Genomic DNA, 17,430 nt, shown 5'->3' with positions numbered 1-17,430 from the left:
GCCCGTTCCTGTAGGTTCATGCTCTACAACATTCGCAGAGTACGACCCTGCCTCACACAGGAAGCGGCGCAGGTCCTAATCCAGGCACTTGTCATCTCCCGTCTGGATTACTGCAACTCGCTGTTGGCTGGGCTCCCTGCCTGTGCCATTAAACCCCTACAACTCATCCAGAACGCCGCAGCCCGTCTGGTGTTCAACCTTCCCAAGTTCTCTCACGTCACCCCGCTCCTCCGCTCTCTCCACTGGCTTCCAGTTGAAGCTCGCATCCGCTACAAGACCATGGTGCTTGCCTACGGAGCTGTGAGGGGAACGGCACCTCCGTACCTTCAGGCTCTGATCAGGCCCTACACCCAAACAAGGGCACTGCGTTCATCCACCTTTGGCCTGCTCGCCTCCCTACCTCTGAGGAAGTACAGTTCCCGCTCAGCCCAGTCAAAACTGTTCGCTGCTCTGGCACCCCAATGGTGGAACAAACTCCCTCACGACGCCAGGTCAGCGGAGTCAATCACCACCTTCCGGAGACACCTGAAACCCCACCTCTTTAAGGAATACCTAGGATAGGATAAAGTAATCCTTCTAACCCCCCCCCCCCCCCCCCCCCCCCTTAAAAGATTTAGATGCACTATTGTAAAGTGGCTGTTCCACTGGATATCATAAGGTGAATGCACCAATTTGTAAGTCGCTCTGGATAAGAGCGTCTGCTAAATGACTTAAATGTAAATGTAAATGTAATTAGGCATTCGGCCACCTCGCGCCAGAACAGCTCAATGCACCTCGGCATAGATTCTACAAGTGTCTGGAACTCTATTGGAGGAATGCTACACCATTCTTCCACATTAAATTCCATAATTTGGTGTTTTGTTGAGGGTGGTGGAATGAGCTGTCTCGGGCGCAGCTACAGAATGTCCCATAAGTGTTCAATTGGGTTGAGATCTGGTGACTGAGAAGGCCATGGCATATGGTTTACATAATTTTCACGCTCATCAAACCATTCAGTGACCACTCGTGCCCTGTGGATGGGAGCATTGCCATCAGGATAGATCTACTTCACCATGGGTTGAAGTTTATCCCTCAGAGTGGTTGTGTATTTATTGGTATTTACTTTGCCCTCTAAGGGGTTGAGTGGACCTAAACCATGCCAGGAAAAAGTACCCCACACCATCCGCCAGAACCCTCATTTACTCAAGTGTTTCCTTTATTTTGGCAGTTACCTGTAGGTCCATATGTAATATTACTGGATGACAGCCACACATAGGTCTACACATATTACTAGATATCACTCTAATAGTCAATGAGACATTGATGCCAACAATCATCATAGTAAGAGGGGATAGAAGCAGTGGTGTAAAGTACTTAAAACCCCTTCAGGATCGGACCCTTTTTAAACATTTTCCCCTAAAATGACATACCCAAATCTAACTGCCTGTAACTCAGGCCCTGAAGCAAGGATATGCATATTCTTGGTACCATTTGAAAGGGAAAACTTTGAGTTTTGTGGAAATGTGAAATGAATGTAGGCGAATATAACACAATAGATCTGTTAAAAGATAATACAAAGAAAAAAACAACCGTTCTTTTGTATTTTTTTGTACCATCATCTTTGAAATGCAAGAGAAAGGCCATCATGTATTATTCCAGTCCAGCTGCAATTTAGATTTTGACCACTAGATGGCAGCAGTGTATGTGCAAAGTTTTAGACTGATCAAATTAACCATTGCATTTCTCTTCAAAATTTTGTATCAAGACTGCCAAAATGTGCCTAATTGGTTTATTAATAACTTTTCATGTTCAAAACTGTGCACTCTGCTAAAAAAAATAGTATGGTATTATTTCACTGTAATACCTACTGTAAATTGGACAGTGCAGTTAGCTTAAATTCTTGTTAATCTTTCTGCCAATATCAAATACTATGTCTATGTCCTGGGAAATGTTCTTGTTACTTACAACCTCATGCTAATCGCATTAGCCTACGTTAGCTCAACGTTCTGCAGGGTACCCACCGATCCTGAATAAGTTTAAGTAAAAATTCTTGATAGCACTACTTAAGTAAGTTTTGGGGGTATTTGTACTTTACTTTACTATTTACATTTTTGAGAACATTAACTTTTACTTCACTACATTCGTAATGTATTGTGCATTTCTTACTACATACATTTCCCTGACACCCAAAAGTACTCGTTACATTTTGAATGCTTAACAGGACAAGAAAATGGTCTTAATCACACACTTATCAAGATAACATCCTTGGTCATCCCTACTGCCTCTGATCTGGCAGACTCACTAAACACATGCTTCATTTGAAAATGATGTCCAAGTGTTGGAGCAAAATAAGAATATAATGCCATCTGGTTTTCTTTATATAAGGAATTTGAAATGATTTATACTTTTGATATTTAAGTATATTTAAAACTAAATACTTTTACTCAAGTAGTATTTTACTGGGTGACCTTTTACTTGAGTAATTTTCTATTAGGGTATCTTTACTTTTACTCAAGTAAGACAATTGGGTACTTTTTCCACCAATGGATAGAAGGATGGGTGTGGGGGATGATAAATAATTACCACTGTGATTGACACGTCTGGTCAGGGGAGGGAGGGGCCTCCTCCCGCCTCATTAGCCGTGTCCATCCCGGGTTGCCGTGTTTCTATGACGATGTCAAACGTGGTGCCAATTAGTGCCACTTATACTGGAAGGGCCCCTGAGGCCCCTCAGGAAGTGTGATACAACTGGGGGCCCTCAATGTCTGCTGCAGTATTGGTCTTATTTAAAGCGCAGTCGTCAGGTTTCCCCCCATCACACTTCCATCCTGGATGGGTTATCGTAGAAAGACAGTTTGACCCTCTCTCTCTCTCTCTCTCTCCAGTCTGATGTCTGCTGCTTCTTGTATCCTAGTGCAAGACTCTGCCTTGTTGAGTGTTGTTCACAACCTTGTCACACACAGTACTCCAGTGTTCTCACATCTGAAATGATGTTGATGAGCTGTCAGAATCAATAGAGAACAGGCCCGGAGGATGAAAGTTTCCCAATCTCTTTAAAAAAAAAAGATTTGTCTCCCCCCACCTCTCCGCCCCTGTTTTGTAGTCGTTAGAACATGAAACAGTTCTATTCTGGTTTGTTTTGTGTGTTGTATTTTTCCTTCTACACCACCTCGCTGTAGACTGTATGTAAACCCAAGACCCATGACATTGTTGTTTTCTCGTCAAGTTGTTATGCCTCCACACTTTGATAGTCGGAGAGTGTTATGTTTATTCTTCTTCTATTCAGCAGAACATGTGTTAACTGTAGTCAATTAGATGCAACCTGAGATTCAGCAGCTGACTGTCTATGGAGAAAATTCACTCCGCTGATCTTCCATGAACCCAGTCGACACACTATAATTGAGAGCATCAGGGCTCGTATTCAGTGTAGGAATGTTGATCTAAGATCAGATCCCCCGGTCCGTGTAATCTCATTCAAAAGACAAAACTGATCCTAGATCAGCACTCCTACTCAGAGTTACACTACACAGTGCCTTCGGAAAGTATTCTGACCCCTTGACTTTTTCCACATTTTGTTACTTTACAGCCTTATTCTATAATGGATTAAATAAATACAAATCCTGAGCAATCTACACACAATACCCAATAATGACAAAAGAGGTTTTTAGACATTTTTGGAAATGTATTACAAATTACAAACAGATATACCTTTCAAGCAGCGGGTCACGAATCCGGACACCTATAAGAAATCCCGCTACGCCCTCAGATGAACCATCAAACAAGCAAAGCGTCGAGACAGGATTAAGATTGAATCCTACTTCACCGGCTCTGACGCTTCGGATATGGCAGGTCTTGAAAACTATTACGGACTACAAAGGGAAACCCAGACGCGAGCTGCCCAGTGACGCGAGCCTAGCAGACGAGCTAAATGCCTTTTATGCACGCTTCGAGGCAAACAACACTGGTTTCAGAGCTGGTCATGGTGCACCTCACCCACGCTCAAGGTCCTAAACGATATCATAACCGCCATCGAAAAGGGACAATACTGTGCAGCCGTATTCATTGACCTGGCCAAGGCTTTCGAATATGTCAATCACCACATTCTTATTTGCATACTAAACAGCCTTGGTTTCTCAAATGACTGCCTCGCCTGGTTCACCAACTACTTCTCTGATAGAGTTCAGTGTGTCAAATCGGAGGACCTGTTGTCCGGACCTCTGGCGGTCTCTATGGGGGTGCCACAGGGTTCAATTCTCCGGCCGACTCTCTTCTCAGTATACATCAATGATGTCGCTCTTGCTGCTGGTGATTGTCTGATCCACCACTACACAGATTACACCATTCTGTATACTTCTGGCCCTTCTTTGGACACTGTGTTAATTAACTAACCTCCAGACGAGCTTCAATGCCATACAACTCTCCTTCCGTTGCCTCCAACTGCTCTTAAATGCAAGTAAAACTAAATGCATGCTCTTCAACCGATCGCCGCCCGCACCTGCCTGCCCGTCCAGCATCACTCCTCTGGACGGTTCTGACTTAGAATATGTGGACAACTACAAATACCTAGGTGTCTGGTTAGATAGCCTCCAACACTCTACTCAACAAATTGGATGCAGTCTATCACAGTGCCATCGGTTTTGTCACCAAAGCCCCATATGCTACCCACCACTGCGACCTGTACGCTCTCGTTGGCTGGCCCTCGCTTCATACTCGTCGCCAAACCCACTTGCTCCAGGTCATCTACAAGTCTTTGCTAAGTAAAGCCCCGCCTTATCTCAGCTCACTTGTCACCATAGCAGCACCCACCAGTAGCACGCGCTCCAGCAGGTATATTTCACTGGTCACCCCCAAAGCCAATTCCTCTTTGGCCGCATTTCCTTCCAGTTCTCTGCTGCCAATGACTGGAACGAACTGCAGAAATCACTGAAGCTGTAGACTCATATCTCCCTCACTAACTTTAAGCACCAGCTGTCAGAGCAGCTCACAGATCACTGCACACATAGCCCATCTGTAAATAGCCCATCCAACTACCTCATCCCCATACTGTATTTATTTATTTATCTTGCTCTTTTGCACCCCAGTATCTCTACTTGCACATTCATCTTCTGCACATCTATCACTCCAGTGTTTAATTGCTTCATTGTAATTACTTTGCCACCATGGCCTACTTATTGCCTTACCTCCCTTACCTTATTTGCACACAATGTATATAGACTTTTTCTACTGTAAAATGTGAAGACATTTTCATTAACCTACATTTTCAACCTCTCTCTGACTGAGTATGCAATACCTACATGTTTCAAGCAGACCAACATGGTCCCTTTGCCCAAGGAAGTGAAGGTAACCTGCCTAAATGACTACCGCCCTGTAGCACGCATGTCGGTAGCCATGAAGTGCTTTGAAAGGCTGGTCATGGCTCACATCAACAGCATCCTCCCGGATACGCTAGACCAACTCCAATTCGCATATTGCCCCAACAGATCCACAGATGACGCAATCTCAATCGCAACCCACACTGCACTTTCCCACCTGAACAAAAGGAACACCTATGTGAGAATGCTGTTCATTTACTACAGCGCAGTGTTCAACACCATAGTGTCCACAAACTCATCACTAAGCTAAGGACCCTGGGACTAAACACTTCCCTCTGCAACTGGATCCTGGACATCCTGACGGGCTGCCCCCAGGTGGTAAGGGTAGAAAACAGCACGTCTGCCACGCTGATCCTCAACACTGGGGCCCCCCAGGGGTGTGTACTTAGTTCCCACCTGTACTCCCTGTTCACCCACGACTGCATGGCCAAACACGACTCCAACACCATCCTTAAGTTTGTTGATGACACAACAGTGGTATGTAGGCCTGATCACTGACAACGATGAGACCACTTATAGGGAGGAGGTCAGAGAACTGGCAGTGTGGTGCCAGGACAACAACCTCTCCCTCAATGTGAGCAAGACAAAGGAGCTGACTGTGGACTACAGGAAAAGGCTGGCTGAACAGGCCCCCATTGACATCAACAGGGCTGTAGTGGAGCGGGTCATGAGTTTCAAGTTTCTTGGTGTCCACATCACCAATGATCTATCATGGTCCAAACACACCAAGACAGTCGTAAAGAGGGCACGACAAAACCTTTTCCCATCAGGAGACTAAAAAGATTTGGCATGGGTCCCCAGATCCTCAAAACGTTCTACAGCTGCACCATCGAGAGCATCCTGACAGATTGCATCACCACCTGGTATGGCAACTGCTCGGCATCTGACCGTAAGGCGCTACAGAGGGTAGTGTGTATGGCCCAGTACATCACTGGGGCCAAGCTTCCTGCAATCCAATACCTATATAATAGGCGTGTCAGAGGAAAGCCCATAAAATTGTCAGAGACTCCAGTCACCCAAGTCACGGCAAGCGGTACCGGAGCGCCAAGTCTAGGACCAAAAGGTTCCTTAACAGCTTCTGCCCGCAAGCCATAAGACTGCTGAACAATTAATCAAATGGCCACCGGACTATTACATTAACCACCCTCCTCCATTTGATTTGTACACTGCTGCTACTCGCTGTTTATTATCTTTGCATAGTCATTTCACCCCTACCTACATGTACAAATTACCTCTAACCTGTACCCCGCACACTGACTCGGTACCGGTACCCCCTGTAAGTAGCCTCGTTATTGTTATGTTTTTGGGTTCCTTTTAATAATTTCTTACTTTAGCTTATTTGGTAAATATTTTCTGAAATCTTCTTGAACTGCACTGTTGGTTAAGGGCTTGTAAGTAAGAATTTCACAGTAAGGTCTACACTTGTTGTATTCGGCGCATGTGACAAATAAAGTTTGATTTGATTTTGATTTGATATTTACATAAGTATTCAGACTTTTTGCTATGAGACTCGAAATTGAGCTAAGGTCCATCCTGTTTCCATTATCCGTAGAGCTCCGAGACAGGATTGTGTCGAGGCACAGATCTGGGGAAGGGTACCAAAAAATGAATACCTGCAGCATTGATTGTCCCAAGAACACAGTGGCCACCATCATTCTTAAATGGAAGAAGTTTGGAACCACCAAGACTCTTCCTAAAGCTGGCCACCCGGCCAAACTGAGCAATTGGGGGAGAAGGAAGGGAGGTGACCAATAACCCGATGGTCACTCTGACAGAGATCTAGATTTCCTCTGTGGAGATGGGAGAACCTTCCAGAAGAACGCATCACTCCATCACTCCACCAATCAGGCCTTTACGGTAGAGTGGCCAGATGGAAGCCACTCCTCAGGAAAAGGCACATGGAAGCCTGCTTGGAGTTTTCCAAAATGCACCTAAAGACTCTCAGACCATGATAAACAAGATTCTCTGGTCAAATGAAACCAAGATTAAACCCTTTGGCCTGAATGCCAAGAGTCACATCTGGAGGAAACCTGGCACCATCCCTCCGGTGAAGCATGGTAGTGGCAGCATTATGCTGTGGAGATGTTTTTCAGAGGCAGGGACTAGGAGACCAGTCAGGATCGAGACAAAGATGAACAGAGCAAAGTACAGAGAGATCTTTGTTGAAATCCTGCTCCAGAGCGCTCAAGACAACGACCCTAAGCACACAGCCAAGACAACGCAGGAGTGGCTTCAGGACAAGTCTCTGAATGTCTTTGAGTGGCCCAGCCAGAGCACGGACTTGAACTGAATCGAACATCTCTGGAGAGACCAGAAAATAGCTCTTCAGCGACGCTCCCCATCCATCCTGACAGAGCTTGAGAGGGTCTGCAGAGAAGAATGAGAGAAACTCCCCAAATACAGGTGTGCCATGCTTTTAGCGACATAACCAAGAAGACTCGAGACTGTAATCGCTGCCAAAGGTGCTTCAACAATGTACTGAGTAAATGGTCTGAATACTTATTTAAATGTGATATTTCAGTTTATTATTTAAAATACATTTGCAAAAATGTATTTTGCCTTGTCATTATGGGGTATTGAGTGTAGATTGATGAGGGGGGGAAAAAACGATTTAATAATAAGGCTGTAACCTAACAACATTTTGAAAAGGTCAAGGGGTCTGAATTCTTTCCGAAGGGACTGTATATACAAAAGTCTGTGTCCACCCCTTCAAATGAGTGGATTTGGCTATAACAGCCACACCCATTGCTGACAGGTGTATAAAATTGAGCGCACAGCCATGTAATCTCCTTAGACAAACATTGGTAGTAGAATGGTCTTACTGAAGAGCTCAGTGACTTTCAAAATGGCACCGTCATTGGATGCCACTTTACCATCAAGTCAATTCATAGAATTTCTGCGCTGCTAGAGGTGCCTCGGTCAACTGTAAGTGCTGTTATTGGAAATGTCTAGCAACAATGGCTCAGCCACGACGTGTAGACCACACAAGCTCACAGAAGGGGACCGCTAAGTGTTGAAACACTCACAACTGAGTTCCAAACTGCCTCTGGAAGCAACGTCAGCACAATAACTGTTCGTCGGGAGCTTCATGAAATGTGTTTCCATGGCCGAGAAACTGCAGAAAAGCCTAAGATCACCATACGCAATGCCAAGCATTGGCTGGAGTGGTGTAAAGCTCGCCGCCATTGTACTCTGAAGCAGTGGAAACGCATTCTCTGGAGTGAGGAATCACGCTTCACCATCTGAAATGCCGACTGCGAGCCAGGCCTAATTGCCCAGCATCAATACCCGACCTCACTACTGCTCTTGTGGCTGAATGGAAGCAAATCCCCCAGCAATGTTCCAAGATCTAATGGAAAGCCCAGAAGATTGGAGGGGGACCAACTCCATAGTAATGCCCATGATTTTGGAATGAAATGTTCGACGAGCAGGTGTCCACATACTTTTTGTCATGTAGTGTATGAAATAGGATTTTGTTGCATCTCAAATGGCACCCTATTTACTAGTAGCCTACACTACCAGAGCCCTATAGGTCCTGCGTGGCATTTGGGGCATTCATTCAATGTGTTATTGTGTTGTGACTCTGTTCCAGGGTCATTTTTGATGAGGGGCAGCAGTGGACCAGACACAGCTTCTCCTTGGTGCCTCTGTTCGTGGAAGGGATGCTGGTGGAGGCCGGGACAGAGAACCAGATCATGACGTGACTAGGGACGATGGAGGAATGGAGGGATGACATGAGTAGTGATGAATGATCTAGAGAGGGGGGTTGATGTTCTTTTGTCCTCCGTTCTTTTGGGACCCTGTTCCTTTTGGTGAGGAGGGAGTGGGGGTAGCGAGAGATGGAGAAATGGAGGGATGATGTGTTTCGACTCACTGTCCCATTCTTTTTTGAGTGGGAGGGATTATTGGAGATGAAGGGAGAGAGAAATGGAGGTATGATGTGTTTAATCTTTCTTTCTTCCATTCTTTTGGGACTGTTCCTTTTGGTGAAAGGGAGGATTTATGTAATTTCTCTCCTCGTTCTCTTGGGAACCCTGTTCCTCTTGGAGAGAAGATATGAGAGGATGGGGAGAAAAGAATATAGGGGTGGGAGAAAGGAATTTGAATTCAACGAATGCTGATGTCTCGTCTTTCTTAACAGACGTCTACATGGGAGACGAGGTTTGATTAATAAGGGTTGTCAGTCTGTTAGCTTAGGACTGATAGACATATTTAACAAGGAATGTTCCATTACTCATAGACTTGAGGTAATTGTTGAAAACTTGTAGCGCTAACCACCCCTGTCGAGTTATATTAACTTGTGTATCCATCCAGTTGCCATGTTCATTATGAAGGAACAGGGAGGTTATCTCACTTTGGTTTCTCAAGGTTTTTCAGACACTTTAGCCATAGGTCCGAATCAATCTTCAACAGGAAATGTACAGGAGACTTTCAGACGTGGCACCTTCACAATAAGGTAAGACCTCTTCAACAGGAAGTCGGTCCAACTTATCAATATGTGTCCTGATTACATAATACCAACGTATTTACACAGTAGTTAATGAGGGTTACCTGCAGAAAATCGGACCTATCTGAAATGAAAATGGTTGGCCCAACGTTCAGTAAGATATATTTTTACCTGACCATTCCTGAACGCTTGAAAACATAAACAAGTGACTCTCCCATATAGCAAAAATAATAATTAAAACATAAAGTGGATAGCAGAGAGCATGACTACCATTTACCCTCACTCCTAGGACAGACCAGAGCCTTATATATGCAGTTTTAGAAACTGTTCTATGTTTTGTAAGCATTACATGACAAAGTAGCCAGAAAGTTGTGGATTCACAGACCACTGTGGACAAGGGTAGGGGTGAAAAGGTATCCATTATAATAAAAACACTGCATGAATCTATACAGGCTATTGTTAAAAAAGAGGATAGTCTAAGTGTGGAACAACGCTAAAGTTGTCCATCAACTGTAAAAAGTGAGCACAACAGAACAATTTACAACTGAAGTATCTGATCATCAATTAATTTGCCATTTGTAACACAGCAGCCCCATATCATCACGTAGGCCTACGCACTTAGATATTTTCTATTTTATTCCATGATATTGTTGTTACAAAACAGATTTGTGTTGGCTGGGATTAGGGCATGGGAATATAAGAGCATCTGCTAGGCTCAATTAACAAAGTAGGCATGCAAAGCTCACAGCCTAATCCTCAAACCAAAGACTGGCCAAACTCATGTTTGGTTAATTCTAACTACCAAAAAATGTTAGAATAATTTTATACAGCCTGAATGTGAAATTTTTAAGCATGTTTTTGAAGTACTGTTGTTTATGTGTTTTTTAAATGCTGAGCACCCCTGCCAGCCTGTAGCGTGTCACAAACGTCTCTCAATTGATTCCTAAAATGGCAGGCTAAAACCTGGAAATAATAATAATATAATAATAATACATTTTTGTTCCTTCTTAGGCTACCTGGCTTGCTCGCGACTGATTTTAGAGTTATTATGTTGTTTAATAGCCTGTTGGAATGTAGAACATCTTGTGATAGAATCACAAAGTACATTTCTTGTCTCATCGGCTGTAGAATGTTGTAACGCAGCCTCTGAATGTCATACAGACAAACCAAAGATATCCCATATGCATTGGAGTCCCGTCCTTCCCCAGCACTTTACTGCTGGTTTGCGGACTAAAGCTGTCACGACATCCACCGAAGTCGGCCCCTCTTCTTGTTCGGGTGGTGTTCGGCGGTCGACGTCACCGGCTTTCTAGTCACCACCGATCCATGTTTCATTTTCGTTTTGTTTTGTCTGTATTACACACACCTGGTTTCAATTCCCATATCATGTTCCTTATTTAACCCTCTGGCATACCTTTCTGTTCTGTCCGTGATTGTTGGTGTCTTAGTGATTTGTTGTAGGTGTTAGTTTGTATTTTCCTTATTGGAATATTTCTTGTTTGTTTTATTGAGTAAACTCAGTTGTTTTACTCTAAACGGTGTCCTGCGCCTGACTCCGCTACATCTCTGCACCCAATCGCTGACAAAAGCATTGTTATAGATCACTTTATGTAGTAAAAAAAAACAAGCTAACAAGGGGGTAGGCCTATGCTTTTAGCCATTTTCTTTAACAAATGCCACAATACCCTCAAATACCCCCTGATTTCGAGCCCTGGTTTTAACTTAACATACCAAGCTCTTCACTGACACTGAGATATTTAAGAAGTGTATGGATAGTAGACTATAATTGCGTCTGTCAAACAGGTAGGCCTACCTCTTATATCTTGAATAGGAAGAAATAGTCTCCAACACAAAGCCCTCTTGTTGTTAGTAGCCTAAAGCAAACTAAACTGCTGCTGCTACATAGTCATTTAGGTTATGTAAATTGCTTGAATATGGCTTAATGTGAAGTCAATAAATCTGATAAATAGGTTCATTATGAGCAACAAAATATATAGTTTTATTAAAATCAATTATATCAGTAGCAAGCTTACCTCTGCTCCTCCTTTTAATCTTCGCGTTCTCCCTCTCAAACTGAACAGGGCATCAGTAGGCCTAGTCCGTGCGATATATCATTTTTTGGACAAATCCAGAAGAAGCCTTTGACCCGCCTCTTAAGTGGGCCACCGTACACAGCACAGTCATTTGTTAGGCAGCACAAAAGTGTTTACATCAGCAAGAGCAGGGCAGGCCGGGGCTCCTGATTGGGAACGCCTATCCATTGCAGTGTGTAATGCAGTGTAACCTAGTTTTATATACATCATCCCAGCAGCTCAAAAACTCAGGAGGGAAGTACATTTTCTCAGAAATATAACTTTGCCCTGTGCTTCTCCTAGCATACTCTTCATATAGCCAAGGCTTATAGCATATAGTATAGTCTATGGATCATTTTATTGAGACCACAGTAGTGGCACTTGATATTGCGCGCCAAGCAGAGAATCAGGGATGAGGGGGCAGCATCGGGCACACATCGAGATAAAATAATAAGCCATTAAGTCTCAATCACTGAGCAATATGATATTGAATCGATTCCAAATTACCTGAACATCCCCTGGACTAAACAAAAAAATACTAAACCCTCCTCCTGACTGGAATTGAAAAAGCATGACCCTCCCCCATTTTCCTCTAGGTACCAATGTTTTTAAATGCTGGATACAGTGTACTTACAGTGTTTGGGTCATTCCAATAAGCTCAATAGGTTAACATAGGAATGGTTTGACCTGCTGTTCTATGCTAATTTGACATTTGAAAATGACATACTGTAATCCCATGTGTATGTGTTTCACAGGGCGAGCCGTGTGTGATGGGCCAGAAACAGATCTATATGAAACGCAGACGCAGGAAAAGACTACAACAAAGTCCTCTCTGCTGAGTCGTGTATCTGTCGGGCCCACGACTTTGAATGGTACTTATAGTATACTAGTATAATAACTCACAATTGCAGTATAATATGACACATGAACACATGTCCTAGCACATCTTTAATCACAAAGCATTTATTTTTCAAATCTAAACATGAGTAGATAAACAGAAGTTCGTTGTCCATAAAAGAGAGAGACATGTTGTATGACGCTTTGTGTATGTTGTCCCATTTAAGCCAATTTTGCATTTAATACACTATTTCAGGATCCCATTCATTTGGTTCATTTTCGGTGTCAGCGCTTCAATTATCAAATATGTTTGGGGATCATTTTACGCAATTTGCTCCTAACGTCTGTCTCTCTGCTGAGCTCGTTTTGCTATGTTTATAACAACGTAGAGCAGATGACGGGTGTTAATAGGACTGTAGGTTGCGGTTGTTTTTATCTTCTAAAGGCAGGGAAGAGAAAAGCAATGACACATTTCTATGTAAATGCCAGCGGTTTCAGGTCAGACTGTATGAGTTTTAATTACAATCCATTAGTCTCCTGTGATAGTTGTTTTAAATTATTTTGGGACTGAAATTATTATATGATACATTTCACAAACTTGGCATATCTCTCTCTCTCTCTCTCTCTCTCTCTCTCTCTCTCTCTCTCTCTCTCTCTCTCTCTCTCTCTCGCTCTCGCTCTACAGCTGGTGATAGAGACATTGAAATGAAACAATATGAAAACTATCTCTTTGAGAAACGTTCAGAGTGAATAACAATACAACTTTTAATTGACTTTGAAGTGTACACAAACGTCAAGGGTTGAAATGTTTACTGATTGTGTATTGTGTTAGAGGATGATAATGCACCGGCCTGTTGTTCTGTTGTGCTGTGAACAAAAGGTCCAGGGATTGATTCCAAAGTGGGACAGTGACTAGACAGAAATCAGAGGTTATATACTGAACAGAAATATAAATGGAACAATTTCAAAGATTTTACTGAGTTACAGTTCATATGAGGAAATCAGTCAATTTAAAAATAAATGATTAGGCCCTAATCTATGGATATCACATGACTGGGAATACAGATATGCATCTGTTGGTCAGAGTTGGCTTATGGTAGAGAAATTAACATTCAATTCTCTGGCAACAGCTCTGGTGGACATTCCTGCAGTCAACATGCCAATTCCACGATTCCTCAAAACTTGAGACATCTGTGGCTTTATGTTGTGCGACAAAACTGCACATTTAAGAGTGGCCTTTTATTGTCCACATCACAAGGTGCACTTGTGTAATTATCATGCTGTTCAATCAGCTTCTTGATATGCCACACCTGTCAGGTGGATGGATTAATTTTGCAAAGGAGAAATGCTCTCAAATTGTGCGCACAATTTGAGATAAATCATCTTTTTGTATGTATGGACATCTTTGTAATCTTTTATTTCAGCTCATGAAACATGGGAACAACACTTTACATGTTGTGTTTATATTTTTGTTCAGTGTATATACATAGATATCACACTTGATATATTCTATTAATAATAAGTGAGGAGGGATTAGTATTAAAATGTCACAAACACCCTGGGAGTCTGCACGACTATAATGTACTAAACTGGACACCATACTTTTGTTTGACCTACTGGAAAGAAATTGAATCAATACATTACCAAAGCTGTGATTCAGTGGTGCTGTAATGTCCCTAACTGGACACTGTACCCTCATTGGACTCACTTGGTCCCTTATAACTATTATCCCGACCAACCATAACACCATAACTTCACTTGACAGCCTGTCAATAAATTGGGGGAGGTTCCTAATCACACTGAGGCCAAAACAGGCCATAGGCTCCTAGAGGGACCTCAGGGTTTGTTGCTTCCTGTTAGTTCAGGCTAGGTAATTAATTGATAAATCAATGACAGTTTCATTATTAGAATGGGCACTAGCCTAACCTGCTTAGCCCGATGTAAATCACTTTGTGATTGGGAGGTAGCTAACGTCAGCCGGTGGAAGTCAGCCAACCCTGACCTGGCTGCCTGTGTTGACATGGCAGCCAGGCTCAGGGCTCAGTCTTCCTACCTCTGATGATCAATATATAATAATGATGCGTTGCAGTGCAAACAATTGCTATTATAAGTATTGTGCTGAGGGGATTGAAAAGAGAAGCCATAACATATAACACAGTAATACTGTATGTCCTTTGGATCAAAATCATATCAAATTGTATTTATCACACGCTTCGTAAACAGCAGGTGTAGACTAACAGTGAAATGCTTACTTACGGGCCCTTTCCAACAATGCAGAGAGAAAAATTTAGAAAAATAATAATAAATACATAATGAGTAACAATAACTTGGCTATATACACGGGGTACCAGTACCGAGTTGACATGCAGGGGTATGTGGTAATTGAGGTAGATATGTACATATAGAGTAGGTAGAGGTAAAGTGTTGATATTGATCACATTCTGTATGTGATTTGTTATAGTGATTATGGCTATGAACGGCGTAGAGAAGGGAACTGTCTATCAGCGTTCTGGTTCAACAGAGCTGTTGTATCAAGGAGCTGCAGCTAAGGACAGAAGTACCTCATCGGCACAGGGTGAGTTGCACGTAGTGTCAGCGTATGCGCAACTGGTCGAAGGAAGTCAGGTGCAGGAGAGCATAGATGAGTGAACAGGCACACTTTATTCAGGCAGAGGAAAACAGCCGGACGCAACTGCGTCACAACACTCCGTCCCAAGGAAAAAGCGAGCGCACAAATTACACAAATAGGTACAAGTAACAAAACCACGGGTGACAAACAATACCTGGCTCAAAACCAGCCTGTAACGGAACTAACAATATCCCACACAGACATAGGGGGAACAGAGGATAATATACACGTAGAGTAATGAGGGGATGTAAACCAGGTGTGCGGAAAAATAAGACAAAACAAATGGAAAATGAAAGGTGGAGCGGCGATGGCTAGAAGACCGGTGACGTCGACTGCCGAACGCCGCCCGAACAAGGAGAGGGACTGACTTCGGCGGGAGTCGTGACACATAGGGACACTATTTTGTAACGTTTCTATGTTGTCTATTCTAAGTGAAGGCAACCCTTTTGTATATTTCTGCTCAATGAAAGGTAAAATATCTTTCATTTTTTTTTAAATGTTTTCCATTACATTTTGTTAAGCATTATTATGTTCATAATATGGTCCATGTTAAAAAAGCCTGAATAGGTATCACACATTTCAAAATTCCCCAAGGTTAAAAGTCAAGTTTTGTCTCGGAGTTAGTAAGCCTTTTGGAGTTTTGTCAAAGTGACCGACAACTACTGTACGTCTTGTGTCACACAATAACTTTCAGGGTTAAAAATCATGTTTTGTTTAGTAGTTACAAAGCATTTTTAAGTTTAGTCAAAGAATAGCAAGTCTTGTTCACTAGCTCTGTCACTTCCACAATCACTTTGAGGTTAAAAAATATATTTTTGCGATTTCTTGTAAAGCTTCATTGATGAACGTGACCAATGCCTTACACTTGTTAACTAGTAGTGTCATGAAGCCATAACCTCAGTAAACCATACTAAACATGTACTAACTCATTTATATGGTATCTCCTTAAGGTACCGAAAAGTTGGTGTCCAACAACTGCATCAAGGGAGTCAAGGACATGTACACACCCAGGAAGCAGATGTGTCCCAACAGGGCTCCAAAAGGCCTTTCTCTCTCCACCAGAGAGGGCAAGCTTACCGCCGACCTGCACACCAACGTCACCTTCCTGGTGCATCTGGATGAGGTAGGACTGGGCCAAAAACCAAAATGGCTTCCTAATTGTATATTATTGTTCTGGGCCTAGGAGCTCAAATGGACGCCTTTGTATACATTAATGTTATGAGTTGCATAGATTTTTACCTTAAGCCATGGAATGAAAAATCTGTGTGTTTTGTATTGTTATGCATAGTTGTAAAAGTAGTCCTAGCATGTGGCGCACAACTCACTCACTGTAGGCCTGTTACTGAGTGAAATATGGATGTGTTTGCTATATGTTTGACATGGTTGTTTCTTCAGACATAAGCCTGAAATGATTTCCCTGTTATGTCATCCCATATACACCAACTGCTGAAAGTTTAATAGTAACTTGCAACACAATATCACCCACACACAGCTACAGGCCCCAAGCCCCGAGCCGAGAGACGGAGTAAGAGCTAAAGACCTAAGAGAGAGATGCACCCCTGGAGACCCTGTTATAGAGTGATAAACTCAGAGTAGTCTCCTTCTAGGGCCAGCGCCTTGCCTCGCTCCCCTCACTCCCAAGACACTGTTCAACCACCTCACATTAAATACAGGTGGAAAGGTGCAGTAGTGCTCTGCTCGGTGCGGCGGTGCTTTCCCCCTGCACTGCAGCTAAGACGTAAGTGTCTCTCCCACGAGGTCTCTCCTGGGCCCAGCTGACATATTACAGTGTGATGAGTTGAGGAAATGAGGGTCTATTTCTTTCATTAAGAGAGGATTCCTCTGATGGAGGAGAAGGGGGAAGGAAAGAGAGAGAGAGGTGGGGCGGTCTTATGCATTCGGAAAATCCTTCATTCCCATTGAATTCAGACTTTAATTTATATTCATGAAGCCCGAGATGGCAGTATTTCTTGGGGAGAGCAAATGGGCCTAAATATTTAATGTGTGGTACTGCTACTCTAGGTAGTAAACATGGCTGTTCAGAAAAAGAAAACAAAAGGAAGGAGAGAGGGAGGTGGAAGAACGTTTGATGTT

The 17,430-nt window shown here is 43.0% G+C and overlaps 1 pseudogene; it reads left to right on the top strand.

Annotated features, from left to right (window-relative positions):
• LOC120023107 overlaps window positions 1–17,430 on the top strand; it is a 212,886-nt pseudogene that overhangs the window by 76,878 nt on the left and 118,578 nt on the right.

The sequence above is a fragment of the Salvelinus namaycush genome, chromosome 2 (genome assembly GCF_016432855.1).
Source record: "Salvelinus namaycush isolate Seneca chromosome 2, SaNama_1.0, whole genome shotgun sequence".
Classification (NCBI taxonomy): Eukaryota; Metazoa; Chordata; class Actinopteri; order Salmoniformes; family Salmonidae; genus Salvelinus; species Salvelinus namaycush.
The sequence above is the reverse complement of the archived record's forward strand: the minus strand, read 5'-3'. Positions and strand labels throughout refer to the sequence as shown.